This window comes from Triturus cristatus, chromosome 2_2 (assembly GCF_964204655.1).
Source record: "Triturus cristatus chromosome 2_2, aTriCri1.1, whole genome shotgun sequence".
In the NCBI taxonomy this organism is placed as follows: Eukaryota; Metazoa; Chordata; class Amphibia; order Caudata; family Salamandridae; genus Triturus; species Triturus cristatus.
This window is the reverse complement of record NC_140582.1, coordinates 817,867,168-817,885,355: the sequence shown is the minus strand read 5'-3', so window position 1 is coordinate 817,885,355 and position 18,188 is coordinate 817,867,168. Positions and strand designations below refer to the sequence as shown.

The 18,188-nt window shown below is 44.7% G+C and overlaps 1 protein-coding gene across 1 annotated transcript in view; it reads right to left on the bottom strand.

The window, feature by feature from the left end:
* The window catches only part of CORIN (corin, serine peptidase), a 1,570,916-nt gene that overhangs the window by 1,073,362 nt on the left and 479,366 nt on the right, over window positions 1-18,188 (bottom strand). The window lies entirely within an intron of this gene.

Sequence of the window (18,188 nt, the reverse complement as noted above, 5' to 3'; positions counted from 1 at the left end):
GGATGCACCTGCATGGCACCAGCCTCGCGGGAAGATGAAATGTGCACTGGACCCTTGAAGCAGGGAGGATAGAGGTAAGCTGAGTCTTCCCAGACCTCAGCGGTTCTGGTGGTTGTGGTTATTAAACTGTGGCAGCTGCTGCATATGATTGTCTGGAGTGGGAGGTAGAAAGCCCCTGTCATCAAGGCACTGCAACCTTTCGTGGAGCTAGGAGGCAAGCTTGTGCTATCTGGACAGAAGTGATCCTATTGCTCTCACGGCACTCGTCAATAGTCTAGCACAGTGGGGTGATGCACATCTTGGAGAGGGTTTCCTAAAATGAGACAAGGAGTGGCATTTACAGAGCTGAGCCCAGACTCTATTATTGTCAAATGTGTTATTCTGCCTTAAGGCCAGGGAGCTGCATGTGGTTCCAATTGGACTTTTGGGCAGGATGAAAAAGCTGTTAAAGAGGACTGCTGCGTTTCTTGACGCCACAAAAAGTGTTCGACGCTTTGGAATGGCCCTTTCTGTTCACCATCCTAGGGAGGATGGGTCTCAGTCCAAATTTCATAGCTCTAATTAAATTATTGTATGAGACCGTCGGCAAGGCTTCGCAAGAACAACTTGATCTCCTGTCTTTTTACCATTTCTCGCAGGACAAGACAGGGCTGCCCCCTGTACCTGCTACTGTTTGCTATAGCAATGGAACCGATAGCGGCCAGGATATGTCAACATCACGCTGCCAAGATATTGGGGTTTAGCTCTAGGGGGCTTTTGATCTCGTTATATGCAGATGACATGACGCTATATATAAGCGAACCGGAGGTCAATCTTGCACCACTACTAAGGGAGCTCACGAAATTTGGCGGGTTATCAGGTATATTCATACATTGGTCCAAATCGACCCTGTTCCCCCTAACGCCGGCCACTAAGCCTTTTGATCAAGAATTCCCACTCAGGTGGGCGGAGGGCCCGGTAAAATATTTAAGGAACTGGTTAAGTTGCGACATGCAAGAAATATGGAATCTGAACTTTGGCCGTGCCATTGCCTGGCTGGAAGGAAAAGTTGGGGTGTGGGCCAAGCTACCGCTCTCTCTCGCTGGCAGGACAGCCATAACAAAGATGATCGTTCTACCCAAGTTTCTGTATCTATTTATCAACATACCACTCCCATTGACACAGATGTTTTTTAAAACCCTTCGATCTCTCATGATTTCCTTGGTCTGGGCGGGGAAGCAGGCTCGTGTGTGCTGGGAGGTAATTACCCTGCCTTGGCACAAGGTTGGCTGGGAGCTCCGGATATGCCGCTATACACATATTGTGCACAAGCACAGTTTTAACATTTTTGGATACATCCAGTTCCGTTCCAGCCTCACGTGGCTGTTAAGGTGGACATTGCAGCCGCTATCCCACTTCAGGTAGCCGTATATAAAAAATACAGCCGACCCAGATACGGTATGGACACTGTTGAGACCCTAAGATGGGCCTGGGAATGTCTACATATTAGAGCTGGACTGGAGACACTATATGCTCCGTCAATCCCTCTGCTTTACAATCCACAGATCCCGGAAGAAATGTGACACTGCCATCATTGATGGGGCTCGAAACATTTGCAGATTTATACCCCCGAGGATGAGTTTTGTCCTCGAGCAGATGCTGGCACTGAAAACATGAAGTATTTTTCGTCAGTCTTTCTCTATTTTAACGTTAGAGCCACGTATAGGCAAAGGCATTCCTCATTCCCGAAATCCCCAGCACAGCTGCCAGCCCTTTAACAATTGATAAACACAGCCAGCTCCCACAGACTCATAACACAGCGTTATTGTTCTGTGCAAACCACGTCACCCATAGTTGTACCTAAGGCTCAACAAGACTGGAATACAGAACTAGATGGGCAGGTGACAGATGAGAAGTGGGTCTTCTGCTGCGGCCAATTCCAGGCACTCTTACCCAATTATAAATTGAGATTAATACACTTCAAATATATACATCGGCTCTACAGAACCCCTAGTCAACTTTCCTGTATGGGATTACGACCAGATTCTAATCTAGATGCTGGAGATGTGGCTACATACCTGCCACCTTTTTACGTATGTCCTGGAACTGTCCGCCCATTGCTCCCTACTGGACTGCCATCTTTAGCAAGATTCTCTGTATTTTAGGGACACCCCATGAGCCGAATCCGATAATAGGCCTTCTTGGCTATTTGAAAGACACTTTGGCCAAGCACCGTAAATTGCATGCTTTATTACTCCTGATGGCCAAACGCAGGGTATCTATACACTGGGGGGAAAGGAGGGCTCCTACAGTTAAAGCTTGGATCACAGACGTCACATTCAGCCACATTCAACTGTCGACCTTTTGGGAGTTGATGCCTGCGGCCTCCAGGCCGAGAAATATATGGGAGCCATTTCTGGACTGGTTAAAGTCACTGAAGGAGGATGTATCTACCCCTCTTGGCCCTGGGGTGGCTAGCGACACAGTGCTATCGGGGGTGCATTCTGTGAGTCATTCAGACTAGTTTGCGTACATCAGGTTGGCAGGTATGTCTTAAAACATGCAGTTCTTGTGGGTGGTGGTTGCCAAAGCACTGCTGGCTGTAACTCCTGCTGTTACTCTGGAGGTGATCCGGCCCGATGTCCATTGGATATGGTGTGATGATGAGTGTTGTATAGTAAGCGTCATGTCTGCTTATCAAGATTGTAGATTGCTGTTTCCTTTTTTTGTTTCATTTTACTTTAGTTTATGTTTGTTTGCTCTCGTGCTCAGACTTATGCGATCTCTATGATGTCCTATATCAATAACGTGAGATGTTTGTATTTTATAAAATGCTAATAAACACATTTTGTTAAAAGAGGACTGCTGAACTCAGCCAGCCTTCCCATTTTGACTGATCATCTGTGTCCGTGAACCTCAACCCTTCTCCTCTGTCACTTGTCAACCTGAGTAACTATATTTTTGGCATCACATTCCTGGGCAGAGGGTGTGTTCATGCACTGTAGTGCTGAAGGTTTCTGGAGGAGGTGGAGCTGATGTGTGGGCCTCTGCCCTCTGTCTTTTAGCTGCAAACAAACTAAGCACTAACATCAAAAGGACATAGACAAATCAATACCAGCCACTCATGCCTTGATACTCATGCTGCAAGACCTTGGCACAAGCGGAGTCAAGGCGGGTCAATTTTTCACTGAATGTATTGTCCCTTTATGTTCCAATCATAAAACCTAAACTTTATTCGCCTCATCAAGTTCTTCATGAGTTTGCACGAAGTTGAAACAAAAATCATTCCCTATGATGCCTCCCAAGCAAGATGCCTGCATACAAAGATTCTAAAAGCCCTGCAATAGCCCATCACAGCTAAGGCAAGCGACAGTACAGAGCCAGAAGACAAATTGGATGCTATTTTAAATGGCATTACCATTAAGTGTGATTTACTGGAAACCAAAATCTATGCACTGGCAATAGACTTGTGTCTTCTGAGAGAGGACCAGAGCAAGCTGGCTGAAAGACCATTACATACTGAACATGCTACATTCCCAAACTACTGCGAACCAGTTGGCAGATCTGTGACCACATAGAAGGAGTACAGTTGTTGGTTGGTGAACAGAAGATGCCGAAGGCAGGTACAGATGTACTCCACTTTGCGTTTCTTCAAGAAACACATCTCACTAAGTCAGAAGAAGAAACACTGATGGAAGTATCAGATTTACTTCATTTCATGCTCAGCACATGCCAGAGCTGGATATGTCCTTTTGTATCTTACATGGTAAAGATGCACAAATAGACCCAGAAGAGTGTTGTGTATATGTATGGCCGGCTGGATGGCACAAACTTGCATTTAGTAAGCTTAACTTTGCCCAGCTCTGAGCGAACAACATTTTTTGACAGATTATTGAAGCTGCTGGTGATATTCCCTCATGAATAGCAGATGATTTCAACTGTGTCATGAATGGTGAGATGGATAAGTCGCATTATCCCTGACCTGGAGCACCTTCTCTGAGTTGTTCAGAGAAACTGGAGAACTGGGTATCGAATAGGAAATTCACTGAAACATTTTTATTGGCCACCTCCTCAATAAGTTCCTTGAAGCAATTTAGTAATTTTGTCTATTACAACCAGTTTAATGAAGTTATCCTCTTTTAAAATATATATTCCCAAGATTGTGACACATGCAATACACAAGTCAAGGCAGGTATTTTGAAATGAGTTAATGCCTGCCATCTTAATCACAAAAGCATCTCGGAGCACGACTGCGGCACTGCTCAAGACACAAAGTGCAGCAGACCTTATGAAAACTGAACTATGCCCAGGCCTACAACCAATCAAGGTGGCACAGTTGAGTGTAAACACCCTCTTAGTAAGGCAAGCACAATACAGTAGATTTGAAAGGCTGACAAGTCAACGTAAGCAGATGAACAGATGGTGCTTCATTAATTTTCTCTATGGATGTTTAATATGTGAGAGCAGATGATTTACACTCTCCCCCTTCCTTTATGTATAGGTCAGTGTGGCTTTCATTTTCCAAAACAGATTTCATGTACTTTGCAATGAGTTGATACATGTTACGTTACTGAGATAAGACCCTTATTGGCCATAATATATTTTTATATATATATATATATATATATCTCCAGACCTGTGTTCCGGTGTGACACACCGAAAAACGCCGTTCCCTTTCCACTTCCGACAGCAGTCCGCGGCGAGGGGGCGAGCCTCATAAATCAGAACAAAAGCTGTTTTTCTCATCAAATAACAGCAGCCACAGACATCAATAAACTTCCAGCAATTGTTTATTTATATCACTCGTGATAAAGGGTGTTGTACCCTAAACGCGTTGAGTTGTTTAACTCTGCTTAAATAAACAATTGCTGCAAGTATATTGATGTCCGTGGCTGCTGTTATTTGATGAGAAAAACAGCTTTTGTTCTGATATATGTATATATATATATATATATATATATATATATATATATATATATATATATATATATATATATATATATATATATATATATATATATATATATATTACCTACTGGCAGTCGCCAGTAGGTAGTTATAGTTAGGACCACGTTTCCATAGGAAATCCGCAACATTCTATTTTGAATAACTTTGGCGCCGGTCGTCGAATCCTCACGAATTTTTCAAAATAGGTGGGGCGCTACGCTCCGCTCCTACCCTGAAAGTCTCGGGGGGATTCGTCAAGCGGGGGCTGAGATAAAAGGGGGGTCCCAAAACGCGTTTTTCCCATGCATTTTTCCATAGGACCTTTAGACAGAGCTACAGCCCGAACGGCTGAACAGAATTTAATGAAATTTGGCAGAGAGGTAGTCCCCAGGTCAAGGAAGTGCCTTTTGTAGGTTTGGTGTAAATCTGTTCAGTAGATTCTGAGAAAATAGCATTTAAATCAATATATATATCTGTGGCAGCTTACGGTGCGCTTACGGTGCGCTTACCGTGCGCGTACGGTGGCGTGCGCGAGCTCACATCTGATTGGCTGTTAGATCTTAGTAAACATTCGAATCGGAAGAAAGGAGGAAGTGTCGGCCGCCATTTTGTCACTCGCACTGTCAGGGGGGTGAATAAAAAAGGTGGATAATGTGAAAAGGGGGCAGGCTCGACAGTTCCTGACCCCCTAGCCTTGGTCAGGGGGTCCTAGAAGGACCCTCAAGGGCAAAAATGAAATTTATTTTTTTTTTCGAAAAATCGCCGAATGCGCGTAGCGTACGCGCACGGTGTAAACTGCGAAATTCCGCGAAATTCGCGGAATTACGCGTACCGTGCGCGCACGGCAAAAAAAAATTTGCAAAAAGGAAAGCTTAAAAAAAAAAAAAAAAAATTGGGAGGTAAGGTTGGCTCTTATAAGAGCCGTTGGGTTAATACAGGGATAGAGGAAAGAAAGAATAGGAATATTATAAGCGTCTACAAACATGCTGGTCTATCTTATTGTTAATAAGGGGAAGACTGATCTCCCCATAAACAATAAGACCACCACATCTTGTACACCTCATTTCAACCCTCCCAAATCGAGGGTTAATGTCCACAGGAAAAGAAGAAGGTGATGCTCCCACCTCAGAGGAAGGGCTCAGCTGAGCTGCCGATGATGTACTAGGCTGAGCATCTGAGGTTGGGCTCTGGTGACTTACTGAAGAGTTTTCTCCAGTATGTCGAGCAAAGGTCCTGGGATGTCTATCCTGCAGGTGTCTTTTCATAGAGTGATTTCCAAAGGAATATTTCTTCCTTGGATTTCCTCTAGATAAAACACGGCCACAAAGTGTGCAAGTGACCAATTGAGCATTCACCTTTTTCTCCCCCTCTGGAAAAGTAAAATACTCCCATACAAAAGAAGTCTTTTGTTTCCTCCTTCTCTGGATCATGGTGGTGCTGCTGGCCTCACTCTCAGAAGAGCTCTGCTGTTCTGCCATTGAATCCCAATGTCAATCCAGCTCCTTCTCCTAAGGGATCTCAAGCAGTAATGAGGGGAATGGGTGTGGTGTTTGAAGTTTCTGGAACTGAAAGTAGTTTAAACCAATGAAAAGTGTTCTTTCAAGCAGTAATGAGGGGAATGGGTGTGGTGTGGGAAGTTTCTGGAACTGAAAGTAATTTCAACCAATGAAAAGTGTTCTTTGTGGATCACATGACCTACCGTGCGCGCTCCGTAAGCTCACGGTACGCGCTCCTAAACAAGTACGCATGCGCAAACGTGACGCTTACGGAGCGCTTACGGAGTGCGTACGTAAGATGCACTCGCGCATGCGCATTACACGCCACTGCGTAACCGCGACGTTGCTTCCGCGTGTACGCGTACATCACGCACGTATCACGTAGGCGCACTGTACTTATGACGTGCTGAGCACGTAGCGTCAGCTTACGGTACGCGTATCCTATTACGTACGCGCACCGTACTTATGACGTACGGAGCGCGTACCGTCAGCTTACCGTACGCGCACGGAAAAAAATGCATAAAAAAAAAAAAAAACTTTCCATAATGCAGGATATAGTACATATATTATTTTATACATAGGTTTACAAAAAATGTCAAAAAAAAATTTGCATTTAAAAAACCGTACAAATTCACTGAAAAAACCATGGGTTTCACACACGTTATAGTTAGGAATTAGCATTTAAAAAACCTTGCAAATTCACTGAAAAAACCATAGGTTTCACACATGTTATAGTTAGCTGGAAATTTTACTGATAAAAAACCAATGAAATTCCCCCGTTATAGTTACTGCAGGCAACTATAACTCACGCGACCGTAATCCTCTGCTGATGACATATGTGTCTTTATGAAAAAAAAAATATTTGTAATATATGTATAGCTAAAATTTAATGGAAGAACACATGGGCAAATAATTGTCTAAATACAGTATTACCATCAGCAGAGGATTACGGTCGCGTGAGTTATAGTTGCCTGCAGTAACTATAACGGGGGAATTTCATTGGTTTTTTATCAGTAAAATTTCCAGCTAACTATAACATGTGTGAAACCTATGGTTTTTTCAGTGAATATATATATATATATACTCACTGAGATATATATATATTTTCACTGAAAAAAACAAAGGTTGCAGGGACGTTATAGTTAGAATGACATTTCAACCATACAAAACCAGAGAAATTCAGCCATTATAGTTAGTGAGCTAACAATAAATTGCTTCCCCGCAATGCACTGCTTATGACCTCACATATTACATCACTCATGACATGGTCAGTGACATCACGGATGACATCCCTGATTACATCCCAAATGACATGACTGATAATATCACTGATGACATCATCTAGTGAGTGTAAGTGTTTTTTTAAATGTTATGATTGTTAAACATATGTACTAATGTATGATAAAAGTTAAAGTAGTATACCGGGTGCACTACTACTGAGTGATACTGCTTCTAACAAATATAATGTGAGTGGCCGTGTGACTGTATGTATCCTTGTGTGTATGGGTATGTGAGTGTATGTATGGGTATATAAGTGGGTGTGTGAGTAGCTGTGTGGGTGAGTTGCTGTGTGAGTGGTTGTATTGGTGAGTGGGTGTGTATGTGACTGTATGGGTGAGTGAGTGGGTCTAAGTCCTACACTTTTTAATAAATACATTACGCCTTTGGCTATTTTAATCAAATCATTTGGGTGTTTGTTGGTGTCTTACGCAGACGATACACAAATAGTTGTATCATTCTCTAATTCAGACTACAAAATAGGTGATACTATTCGAGATTGCATGTCTGCAGTTAGCAATTGGATGGGCAACCACTGCTTCAAATTAAACTCTTCCAAAACAGAGGTGATGCTGTTCGGGCATTACACCTCCTTCTGCTCCCCATCTTGGAGACCACAAGAGTTTGGGACTCTGCTGGTTTCCAAGAAAAAAAGTTTAAAATGTGGGCATCATTTTGGATAATAGACACAAGAATCAGGTGTCCACAGTCATACACTCCTCCTATTTAGTTTTAAAAATCATTAAAAAGATTTCTCACTTAATCCCTTTTGAGCTTTTAAAGGTAGTAGTCATTACATTAATTCTCTCCCGTACTGACTATTATAATGCCCTTTATCTAAATCTACAAATGGGCCTTTTAACTAAACTACAAATGTTGCAAAACTCAGCTGCCAAGATGTTGCTGAACCTCCCTAAATTCCATTCTGCGACTCAGGCTCTAAATGATTTACACAGGCTCCTTTTGAAACAACTTGCTATTTTTAAAGCCTTATGCATAGCATTCAGATCCTTGAATGGGTCAGGTCCAGACTCCCTACAGAAGAATTGTAGGTGGTTCCCTCCCACAAATGTATCTCTTGGGGAGGCAACTTTATAGCAATTAATCAGGGCCCCAATCAGTGTCAGAAGCTGGCGCCAAGACGCCTCTGGGCATATGCGCGCGTCACAAAATGTCGAAGCAAATCAAACTTCAGGAGAGGAGACTAAGTCCTCATTTTCTCATGTTGTTTGACAGCCAATCAGAGACCTCGCTCTTGTGGGAGTCTGACTCCTGCGGGAGCGGGATGGCCTTAGGGAAATAAAGCACCCTAGGCCAAATCAAAATGTTAAATTTTTATATTGGTGCTCCCGCTGGAGTTTCTTGAGACTCTTGCAGACCCAACAGCCTAAATATACAATCATTGTTTACCCTATGTTTCTCAAAAACTACTGAGCAAATTTACACCAAATCACAAAACCACAATCTGCGGACCAAGATCTTGTTTCAAGCCAAATTTGGTGCAATTCTGTTCAGCAGTTTTTGCTGTAGCCGTGTCTAAAGAAGTCTATGGAAAATGCATGGGATTTTTGCGTTTTAGGTAGAGCCCCACTTTTTTTCTCGGCCCCCGCTTGTCGGGTCACCCAGAAACTTTCCAGGAAGGAACCGAGGTGGATGAACTTTTTCCTGGGAAAGTTTTGTGAAGATTCGTCAAATGGGGCCAAAGTCATTAGCAAACCAAAAAAACACTATATATATATACATACATACATACATATATATACATACATACATATATATATATATATATATATTCACTTAAAAAACCATAGGTTTCACACATGTTATAGTTAGCTGGACATTTCACTCGTAAAAAACCAATGAAATTCCCCCGTTATAGTTAGTGCAGGCAACTATAACTCACGCGACCGCAATCCTCTGCTGATGACGTCAGATGTTACATCACTGTATTTAGACACTTATTTACCCATGTCTTCTTCCATTAATCTTTAGCTATACATATATTACAAATATTTATTTTTCATAAAGACACATATGTCATCAGTGATGTAATATCTGACGTCATCAGCAGAGGATTGCGGTCGCGTGAGTTATAGTTGCCTGCACTAACTATAACGGGGGAATTTCATTGGTTTTTTACGAGTGAAATGTCCAGCTAACTATAACATGTGTGAAACCTATGGTTTTTTAAGTGAATTTGCAAGGTTTTTTAAATGCTAATTCGTAACTATAACGTGTGTGAAACCTATGGTTTTTTCAGTGAATTTGTACGGTTTTTTAAATGCTAAGTTATTTATTTATTAATTTATTTTTTTTCAGGTTTTTCACCGTGCGCACCGTGAATTATTATTTTTTTTTTAAATCACGAGGTGCGTGCACCGTGCGCACACTTCGCGCACCGAGCACCCACGGGTCATAGTCCGTGCCGTGCGCGCTAAGTGCGCGCACCTCGAGATTTAAAAAAAAAAAAAAAAATGTTTTTTCCTCCCTTGGGGGTCCTTCTGTGACCCCATGACCAAGGCTAGGGGGTCAGGAACTGTCCACTCTGCCCCCTTTTCACGTTCTCCACCTTTTTTTTTCACCCCCTCAGACTGCGAGAGACAAAATGGCGGCCGACACTTCCTGGTTTCGACCGATTCGAATGTTTACCGACATCTAACAACCAATCAGAATTGCGCTCGCGCACGGCTGGGTGCGCGCACAGTGCACGCACGGTGCGCGCGTATAGATATAGATATGCTTTTAAATGCTATTTTCTCAGGAAATACTGAACAGATTTACACCAGACCTGCAAAAGGCACTTCCTTGGCCTTATGGCTACCTCTCTGCCAAATTTCAAGTAACTCTGTTCAGCCGTTCGGGCTGTAGCTGTGTCTAAAGGTCCTATGAAAAATGCATGGGGAAAACGCGTTTTGGGACCCCCCTTTTTTCTCGGCCCCCGCTTGACGAATCACCCCGAGACTTTCAGGGTAGGACCTGAACGGAGCGCCCCATTAGTTTTGAAACTTTCGCGAGGATTCGTCAACCGGCGCCAAAGTTATTCAAAATAGAATTTTGAGATTTCCTATGGAAACTAGGTTGTAACTATAACTATCTACTGGCGACCGCCAGTAGATAATATATATATCTATATTCACTGAAAAAACCATAGGTTTCACACATGTTATAGTTAGCGGAAATTTTACTGATAAAAAACCAGTGAAATTCCCCCGTTATAGTTAGTGTAGGCAACTATAACTCACGCGACCGCAATCCTCTGCTGATGCTAATACTGTATTTAGACACTTATTTGCCCATGTCTTCTTCCATACATTTTTAGCTATACATATATTTCAAATATTTTTTTTTCATAAAGACACATATGTCATCAGCAGAAGATTGCGGTCGCGTGAGTTATAGTTGCCTACACTAACTATAACGGGGGAATTTCACTGGTTTTTTATCAGTAAAATTTCCGCTAACTATAACATGTGTGAAACCTATGGTTTTTTCAGTGAATTTGCAAGGTTTTTTAAATGCTAATTCCTAACTATAACGTGTGTGAAACCTATGGTTTTTTCAGTGAATTTGTACGGTTTTTTAAATGCTAAGTTACTTTACGGCATTCGTGGCGTGCGCGCCCACTTAACGCAGTTCGTTCCGTGCGCGCACGGTGCGCTTCGCGCACTGTGCGCGCACAGTAAGCACGCGGTGCGCTTCGCGCACCGCGCGCCCACTTTACGCAGTTAGTGCCGTGCACGCACGGTGGGCACGCGGTGCGCTACGCGCACCGCGTGCCCACGTTACGCTAGATGGGCCATGTACCCACGATGCGCTTCGCGCACCGTGCGCACATGGAGGACATATGATGCACTTCGTTTTGAAAGGTAATATTTTAATTTTTCGTAATTTTTATAAGCCATGAACAAATGGTGCCCTTCGGGCACCATTTCCACACGGGGTGGAGAGAGTGTTGTTAATTTTTTCTTTTATTATTTTTGTTTAAAATATTGTGGTTTTTCACAACTCCAATAAGCCCTGCACATTGGGTGGCCTGCGGCCACCAAAAGCGCAGGGGGTGGGGAGAGTGTGGATAGTGTTTTTTTTTTTTACATTTTTTACCGTACGCGTACGGTAAGCGTAATCGGCGAAATTAGCGAAAAAATAAAAAATGCATTTTTGGCCTTGGGGGGTCTTTGGGGACTCCCTCAACATGGCTATGTGTGTGGGAGCTGTCTAAACAGCCCCTTTATATGTTTATTGGTTTTATTTAACAACCTAGCTCTCAGTGCGAGAGAGAAAATGGCGGACGCCGCTTCCTGGTTTCGGCTGTTTCGAATGTTTACTAAGATCTAAGAGCCAATCAGAATCGCGCTCGCGCACGCCACCGTACGCGTACGGTAAGCTTACGGTAAGCGTACCGTAAGCTGGCTCAGATATATATATTGATTTAAAGGCTATTTTCTCAGAATCTACTGAACAGATTTACACCAAACCTACAAAAGGCACTTCCTTGACCTGAGGACTACCTCTCTGCCAAATTTCTAGTAATTCTGTTCAGCCGTTCGGGCTGTAGCCCTGTCTAAAGGTCCTATGGAAAAATGCATGGGAAAAACGCGTTTTGGGACCCCCCTTTTATCTCAGCCCCCGCTTGACGAATCCCCCCGAGACTTTCAGGGTAGGAGCGGAGCGTAGCGCCCCACCTATTTTGAGAAATTCGCGAGGATTCGTCGACCGGCGCCAAAGTTATTCAAAATAGAATGTTGCGGATTTCCTATGGAAAAGGGGTCCTAACTATAACTACCTACTGGCGACCGCCAGTAGGTAATATATATCGATATATATATATATCTATATATATATATACATATATATATTATATACATAAATATATATATGTGGATCGGTGACACAGATGATATTTTTAATCTGAAGTTTAGAAGAGGGGATGGATCGGTGTGATGCTTCAAAAGATTTCCACGAGAGCGAGTTACATTTTTGGACAAAAGATATCGAGTTTGGAAAATATGTCTTACTTAGATCTCTGCAGGGGAGGCTGACATGCAGCTAAATAATCTTTGCTATGTGAATGATCTGCAGATTCTCCTTTTCTCACTCTCATGGCAGACCTGCTATTCATTAACTGGCCTCTATCGATCATGCTTCAGGTATGCTAAATTTGATCCCATGCTCATTTTACAAAGCATGAGCTAAAACCGTTCGTCACCTGAAAAAAAAAGTAGACGAGATCTGCAATCAATAGAGCACGATTAGTCAGCGGTATCGACTTGCCTGTGATAGCAGGTGCCAAGCAGACTTTTACGTCACTTTTACGTCTATTCGTCTAATGTACCATACAATTATTTAGAGAGCATTTTCCTCTACATTCTGACTTGCATATTTTTCTAATTTGAGAACTTGGTCCTTCAATCGCTGCTGGATATAAGATACATTTCATGTGGAAGTTTTGAATAAGAAATTTCCCACACAAAAATGAATATACTTTCTCTTTGGATCTGGTTGCAATAAATCACAGGATGATATCTAGCTTTATGCATCTTTATGGAATTACAGACATATTCTTGCTAGTACGTGGCATTTTCATGTTTGCAACTTGGCCTACTAAACTAAGGTTTTCACACTGAAACTAATGCCCCGGCTAATCCTTTTTGTTGTTTTTTTGTTTGGACATGAACGAAGCATGAAAAATGTGCACTTTTTAAAGGTTATTGCTTACATAATGCCTTATTGTGGTGTTGCTACTAACAGGTTAAGCTTCCTGTCGCAGACACTATTGTAACCAGTACTACTGGTGGCGTTTCAAAGTGGTGTGGCGTAAAAGGTGGAGATGAGTTTTACTCAGTGAGCAAGAAAAGCGAGTGACCCCGACTGACATAAGGAGGGTTCGGGGAAGTTCTCCCCCTCGAAAAAGTTTGCAAAAAAAAAAAAGAGTAAAATTGTGCATGTTAAAGCAAATTTTAATAAAGAGTTTCGCAAGAAAGTAAGAAGATGTATGAAGCAACTGTGAATATGTTTGTTTAAAATGAAACATTTAACTTTGATGGGTTCATTCGTGTAATTGTGACTCTGACTTTCAAAATGGTTCTGCCCAGCTTATTCGAAATCTTAGCGCCCCTCCTCCCCAAAGCTTAGATCTAGTTGGGCCCCTGTAGAGGTTCCCTCTCTCATCTCTCACTGACAATGGGTAGTTTTGCTGGACATCATCCCAGAGCTGTCAAGTGCAATTGCCGCAAAAGGCACCCTGTTACTTTAGACTTCAGACAATGAAGACTCCTGAATTTCAGTTTGGCCCTTGAAACAAAGGCAAACGTCAGCCATCCTCAACCATCCACATGGCCAAATATCTTGCACCATGCACACCAGCTGCTGGGCCCTGCCACAGCTGACCATTATACTACCCTCCGGATGACAGGGTGGACGTGTCAGTCAGTTATCCCACCTCTACAAGGCCACATCCATCCAGTTTACTCTCACCCTCCTCTTCACAACAAACACATTAGCGACCAAGTCGCTACATTCAATTACTCACCCACATCTAACATCATAGACACGTTGGCACTGCAGCAGCATTCAGAATGTCCATTTATTTATGCTACTTGTTTTGGCCGAATTAAAAAAATGATTTCTCTTTCTTGCAAGTAGAGGGAAATATAATTTCTTTAGTTTGGAAGAGTAACACCAGGGCAGTCATTGTTTGCAGATGTGAGAAAAATTATCTTAATTATAAACATCAGTGAATTGTCTTCATGGCTCTTTATATTGGTGTAATGCAAACACCACATATATACATAAATACATGGCAGACGCGACTCCTTGAAGCTCCACTCGCCGGCCCGCAAATCTACAACCATCCGGGCTTGAGCCCCCTTTGGCGGACGCCTTTGGGCTGCCTATAAGTGAGGGGGCCCTCTGCGCTCTCCCAACAGAGATCTTTGCGGTGCCCACCGGGCTCCTTCACACCGCTTCCAGACCCCAGGCCTGGTGCCCGCTCGGCCCTGATAGGAGCTGGACGGACTACGGCCTAGACCCTCAGCCCCATTTGACGAATCTTCACAACCCGGTGCTGAACCCTGTCCCGGATGAGCCTGAGGAGACTGGGGCCCCAGATGAGAAGCGGCGGGGCCTCTCTTCAGTATATCAACACTCCCAGCTGGCTGCACACTGCCAAAACCCACAGCGGCCCTGGGCCCAGTGCATGCACGGCCCTGGTAGACGCGGGATGGGCTGCGGCCTAGGCCAGCATAACGGATGACCTGGTGGTGGACCCTTCTTTGGTGAACCCCACAGAAGCCAAGGGGCCAAGGTGAGGAGCGGTGGGGCCACCCTTTGATGCAACCTAACACCTGCACACTGACGAAACTCACCGCGGCCCTCCTGTACCCGTGCCATGTTGCGCCTCCCTCCCTCCTTAGTGGAGCTGGCCCTGGCCGGCATGGGCCAAGGGGAGTGAGACCAGGACAGTACTTGGCCACTTCCCCTCTCCCGAGCATCGGCGCTCGGATCAGAGCACGGGGAGAGGGCCAGCATATCCCACAGCGGCCCTTGACTTTGTGGAGCAGGGGCCCACAGTGAATCTCGCCCACCCCCTCCATGCCCCGTGGCCTGTGTTACAGCCCAGTTTGACACTCAGGGTCAATGCTCTTCCCCCCTCACCTCAGCACTTTGATTGGTGTGCGCAAGAGGGAATGCCTCCGCAGGGGACAACTGTACCAGGGACTGGGGCACCGCTGCATGCCTTGAACTGCCCATAATCCTGGATCCTCCCCCAGGAGCCTCTCCAGCAGCACGTCGCAGCCTCCAGGGCCCGATATCAGCATCTTCCCTCCATTGCTTGGCCTTGACTGGGGACCCGCAGCAACATCCCTGCACCCAGGCGGAACCTCCCCCTTCATATCGGTGCTCATGTTGGTGTGTGTGTGGCTGACCTGTTGTACTGAGCTATAACTGGTACAAACTGACCAAATAACTCCACCACAACAAATTGCCTACTACCCTTGTGAAACACATTTTCAGCCCTACCAGTCATGCACTGAGGCGCCGGAAGCGCTACAATAATCAATTCTTTGTTGCCCCCACCAGACACAACCGGTGCCATGCGTACATTATTTTCCCTGGTCATACCTACAGGAACCCCTTGCCCCCAATCAGTGTGCATGGGTAGAGGAGGGACTGCAATAATCAAAGTAACAACAGAAGAGGAAGGGTAATAACACGACTAGTCCCCTCAAGTCGTGTTATACAAATCCGCCAAGTGATATGATGGTGGAGAGAAACGAGTTTACTTGTGAGGCAAGACCGTTCGTCACCGGGTCCAGGAAGTCACTTCCTGGACCCGGTGGCTTGAGGCATTGCAGGTTCCGAACGGGTGCCGAGCAGCGAGGGCGGTGTGCCATATTGCTCGCACCTTCACCCCGGGATCCCTGAGGCGACGAACGGTCTTGCCTCACAAGTAAACTCGTTTCTCTCCACCATCATATCACTTGGCGGATTTTGAACTGTGTTTATATATATTTTTTCACACAGCAGCCCACGGTAGGGTGAACCTTAGCGCGTTCATACCACCGGGGCTCCCACACTCCCACTCTGGTCCTGATGAAAGCCTGTCGAACACACATAAAGGCAGAAACATGTTGACCGCCATGGAGTGAACCTGGTCTGTTATTTTTTGACCCTCACTCCTTTTTATTTTTTAATTTTTTCCAATTAGCAAAACTATTAAATTATTTTTTTGACTCAATTGGGAATTTTAAATTCACTGTCACCACACACAATCCCGCTCCGCAGTAACCTGGCGTTGCAGCACACTGGGATGGCATTCGGCCATACCCGGTGGAGCCCGATGATGAAGCATGTCACCAACTAGGTTGGTGAGTGAGGGCTTTCATACATAACTTGTATTACCTCCTTAGGTCTGTTTTCCTCCCTATAACATATTGGGCAGGTTCTGACTCTGGAGACCCGTGCCTTTTGGATGGTTAGTGCCTTGTTGACACTACACTGACTTCGTTGGTTTGTAACCTGGACTGCAATAATCACCAGGGATCGCCCTTGAGCCCAACTTGGAGTCCAGTGCATCAGACACCTATTCTCTTGCCTCACCCACCTCTGCATTGGAGCTGGAGTCGACAATCGCAGAGGAAGACTCCCTTAGATGCTGACTCCATTCTGCCAGTCCTCCGGCGACTCCATCAGATGACCACCTTAGATGGTCTTCATCACCTTCATTGGAGCAGAGGTTTGCAGGAGCCATTCTGTCATCATACGATTGCCTGTGTAAGGAGACACTCTTGGCTCTTTATCATGGCCAGACTGTGGTTCACCACTCCAGGCCTATCTTCCACAGTTAGTCATCCCAGAAACAGTAATGGTGGATCCCGCCCTGAAGATGTCCACTTCCGACTGGTTTGACCAAGTGTTGGCTGCCATTGAACACTCCTGCATCACAATGAAGACGCAGTTTGGCACGCTGACTATCTAGCTCAGCTTCCTTTGCGACAATCACAGAAAACTCTCAGACAGAGTCACGGAGGGCAAGAAATACTTTGCTACACTGCAACCAGCAGTGGAAGACAACAAATGTACTGTGTACGATCTGCAGGATCAAGTCCGCTACCTTGAGGAAAATGCAGAGGACATAGATGGCCACTCTCAGAGGCGCAACATAAGAATACTCGGGTTGCCAGAGGGTGTGGAGGGTCTGGATCTCATCACTTACCTGGAAAACTGTTTCAGGTCTTTCACCCCTGCTTCTGACCTCACCCCTTTCTTCACACTGGACAGAACACACTATATACCAACTAGGCGACTTCCTCCTGGCTCCTCTCCCCTTATCAATGTTGGTCAAGTTCCTTCACTTCAAATACCGGAATGAGGTTCTCCATGCTGCTCGCTGCACTGGCCCTCTCCGGATCGAGGACAAAATGCTCATAGTGTTCAAGGATTACTTCATGGCAGTTCAACAACAACGAGCCTCCTTTCTCAAGATCAAATGCCACTTGCGATAATTCGGAGTCCAATACTCATTCCTATTCCTAGAATGCCTCAAGATCATAGTTGAGGGTGCCTCTCACTTCTTCACAGATCCCAAAAAGGATTGGGACTGGTTGAATCAACATTATGGCGCAGGGGCCCCACATCGTCCAACCCAGCTCTCACCAGTTGCCAAGCTGCGCTGGAAACGGTGGAGGAAAACCCAACAGACCCCGCATCCAGATCCTCCCCGATGACACCCCCGAACCTGGAACAGATCAAAGAAACCAAGTATCGGGTCCTTCTAGCAGCTGCCGCCATGAGAACCACTACCACTGACACTGATGAAGATAAGGGCCTACACATCTTAACGTCAAACGATGACACTCTCCTATCGGACAACTCGCAGCAGGGTTCAGTGAATCTTCCGAGTGTGACCCCACAAACAGCAGGCACAGTCATTTAAATGCATCAACTGGGTGCGATCTGCCCAATGGACCTAAAATGTATACATTCTCC